Genomic DNA, 3,596 nt, shown 5'->3' with positions numbered 1-3,596 from the left:
GAGAGCCGATGAGCCAGGGCGACGGGGAGGATCCGGAGGTCCTAGGTGGAGCAGATGGTGCCGGCGACCGACGCGAAGGCGTGGATCCGGGAGGCCGTGGTGGAGCCGGAGCGACAGAGGACTGAGGAGGAGCCGAGGGGATGAAGGAGCCTGACGGAGCCGCAGGGACGAAGGGATGAGGCGAAGCCAGAGGAGTTGAGTCCCGAGGTGCAGGATGGTCGACGCCAGACCAAGGCGGAGCCTGAGGGACAAGGGCGCACGGCGGAGCTAGTGGACTGCCGGGCCACGGCGGAGAGGAGGGAGCTAGGAGCCATGGTGAAGCCGACAGGTCCATGGGCCGAGGCGGAGTCCAGGGCTTAGAGGCTGGAGGCGGAGTCAAAAGAAACTCCAGCCACAGCGACGCTGGAGGATGGCAGTCACGCGGAGCTCGCACCGCATAGATGGTGGGCTGAGGGTGAGCAGAGGGGCTGCCAGACGACAGCGGAGGAGGAGGCAGGAGCGGGTGGGAGGGTGGTCGCTTTGAGAGACCTTTTTTGTACTTGACTGACTTTACTTGCTCTGTCTCCCATATGGATTTTTCTTTTAGAGTGTGATTGAATCATCTATGGTATGTTCACAGTGTAAAATTTGATTACAACGGGCAACATACAATTAATCTATGGAACGTACAGTCACTAGGGGCCAAGGGTCAGGTGTCAGCCATGGTCACATCCCAAGAACTGACTCGGCATTCAAAACATATACACTGCAACTGAAAATTCCAGATGGTGCAGCATCAATGTGGAGTCCATCATATATCCTTCATGAAGGCCACAGAGCGTCAGTGTATAAGCAAACTAAATCCTTCAGAATTGCTTTCACAGCATGAACTGAATATATATGGTGAACTTTATCAAATCAAGGTCTGTGCTGATTGATTTCAAGCCACAAAATGGGTTTTTCATTGACAACAGGGTAAAAAAAAAGTGAAATGTGTCAACATTTGCTGGTTTCTTGTGCAACTATGCTCAAGTATCAATACCATGAGAGATTAAGAATGAAAAAAAAAGATATTTTACTTTCTGGGCTGACAGCTGTGTGAAATACACGTTTAGCAAAATCCCCATGCAAGGGGTCTTCACCCTTTCCGCTGCACCAGTGACCTAAAACAAATCTACTCTACCTGAAATCAGTTCACTGAGGATTTGATAAGAACATAGTACAGAAATGTAAGCTGCAAGTAAGAGTCAAGCTGAACAGTCAATGCCTCTATGTGAAATAACTAGAAAATGAACCGGTCACATGTCACATTTGTCTTGTTGCTGAGCAAATCATTTTTCTGTTGGACAGATCCTGAAAAAGACGTATAAGGGAGAGAGCTTAAATGTGTAATTTTTTACTTAAATTGTCCTCTACATTTAAGAAATGTGCTAGAGGTTAAATTAATAGACATAATTATAATTCAAGTGTGTGCTATCAGTTGTAATTAGGATAACTTGTCTTTAAAGGGTAAGTTCACTAAAAATTTTTAATTCTGTCATTAATTACTCACCGTCATGTTGTTCCAAACCTGTAAGACCTTCGTTCGTCTTCGGAACACAAGATATTTTTTATGAAATCCGAGAGCTTTCTGACCCTGCATAGACAACAATGCAACTACAATGTTCAAGCCCCAGAAAGGTAGTCAGGACATCGTTAAGATAGTCCATGTGACATCAGTGGTTCAACCTTAATTTTATGAAGTTACAAGAATACTTTTTTTTTTTTTTTAAATAACGACTAAATTTATTCTCTTCTGTGTCAGTCTTTGATGCGCGTTCGCGACTTCATAAAATAGCTTCATAAAATTAAGGTTGAACCACCGATGTCACATGGACTATTTTAACGATGTCCTTACTACCTTCTGAGCCTTAAATGTGGTAGTTGCATTGCTGTCTATGCAGCTTTGGAAAGCTTTCGGATTTCATCAAACATATCTTAATTTGTGTGAATGAACGAAGGTCTTACGGGTTTGGATTGACATGACTCAATTTTTGGGTGAACTATAATTTAGCTTAAGAGACTTCTTTCAAAAATAGAATTACATTTAAAATCAATTAAAATAGAATGTTTTAAAATATTTCACCATATTACTGTTTTTACTGTATTTTTGGTCAAATAAATGCAGCTTTGGTGAGCATTAGAGACTTTTTCCAAAAACAAATAGTATAATGTAAATAGTATACTCTTTGTATGTAAAATTAAAAATATTGTTAAAGCAATACATTAATTTATCATTAAACATTAATCAACAAAAATATATGCTTCATGTAACATTGGTTATACATATTCACAATACAGTAACTGAGCCTCACTAGGGACCTACACAACAATACAGATTCATTGTTGCCATATAGCTTTGAAACTGATATGGAGACAGATGATGAGTAACCACAGAACTGGAAACGAGATTAAACACTTGTGTGGGGGGTCTCTGTGGAATAGGGTCAAGATCCAAAGACAGAATTAAAGAATAGAGGCCAGCAGGACTGTACCTTGCTTTAAATTCAATCAGATTGTCCTCATGAAAACCGGTGGCTGATCTTTACTCAGCTGTCCTTCAGAAAAGGACAAGCCATTTCAGTCGCAAGCCTAACAGAAGAAGACTCCAATGAGATAACATGTCTGAAGTTATGAAGATACATTTTCCTGTTAAATGCTGAGCATTTTTGAGACAGATTTTCAGTGTGGTGCTCACCTGTGCAAAACTCGACTGGTGTAGGTGGGTCGTTGTTATGCAGTTTCCATTTAGCATTAATGAATGGTTGCTAGGGTGTTTTAGGTGGTTGCTAGGTGCTTACTTACTGGCCCAAGTCAAAAGAGCTGTCAAATCTCTATGGTATTCTGGTCCCTAAACAGTAAGCGCCACTAAAGATTGTTTTGAAAGTGCAGCAGAGTCTGTTTACACTCTGCAGGAAGTCATCCTATAAATGGTTTGCTTACAGTTGTCACTGCATATTAAACCCGGGTAGAAGAAAGTATTTTAAAATCAAAAATATGCATTTCGCCTTAAAAAAATAAAATAAAAAATCTGTCACACAGGTTTATTTTGCCCACTGATCCTTACAGGCTGACTGTTTTGAGTTATAAAACAAGGTCTTTTGGTTTGTGCAGAAGAGATGAGTCAGTGACGGTCGGTTATTGCCTTTGAGGTTAGCAATAGCCTACAGTCCTTGCAATATTCCCCACAAGTCTCAGCTACCATATTGCACCTTTATTCTGCTAATATCTTTAAATCATTTTCTTTTTGTCTGCCTGTTAGCCGTGTTTGAAGCCCACCTGACTTGATGCTGAATAATCTCCTGAATGTAGCAATCAAGTCTAGACATATTATATATAAGGCTATTGAATATATATGAATATATTAATATTTTAAAGGATTCATTGGAAAATAATAAACATCCAGCACTTCAAAGAATGAGCACTCTGCTGACTGTCTACATTTTTATTGCTTGATCCGCAAAAAATAAATAAATAAATAAATAAAGACATGAGATATATGATAAAGAACTGTTTTTGGCAATCACTTACTTTTTATACTACAGCTTAAATAACTATATATATATATATATATATAT

The 3,596-nt window shown here is 40.0% G+C and overlaps 1 long non-coding RNA gene across 1 annotated transcript in view; it reads left to right on the top strand.

Annotated features, from left to right (window-relative positions):
- The window catches only part of LOC107758156 (uncharacterized), a 3,929-nt gene extending 2,559 nt beyond the window's left edge, over positions 1-1,370 (top strand). Inside the window, exons 2-3 of the long non-coding RNA XR_001641993.1 lie at positions 1,221-1,225; positions 1,359-1,370. This is a non-coding gene — a long non-coding RNA (uncharacterized LOC107758156). The remainder of the gene's footprint in view (positions 1-1,220; positions 1,226-1,358) is intronic.
- The last annotated feature ends 2,226 nt before the right edge of the window (positions 1,371-3,596 follow it).

Source organism: Sinocyclocheilus rhinocerous, unplaced genomic scaffold (genome assembly GCF_001515625.1).
Source record: "Sinocyclocheilus rhinocerous isolate Xijiao unplaced genomic scaffold, SAMN03320098_v1.1 scaffold894, whole genome shotgun sequence".
NCBI classification, from domain to species: domain Eukaryota; kingdom Metazoa; phylum Chordata; class Actinopteri; order Cypriniformes; family Cyprinidae; genus Sinocyclocheilus; species Sinocyclocheilus rhinocerous.
Note: the sequence above shows the minus strand (reverse complement) of the source record. Positions and strands in the feature narration are given on the sequence as shown.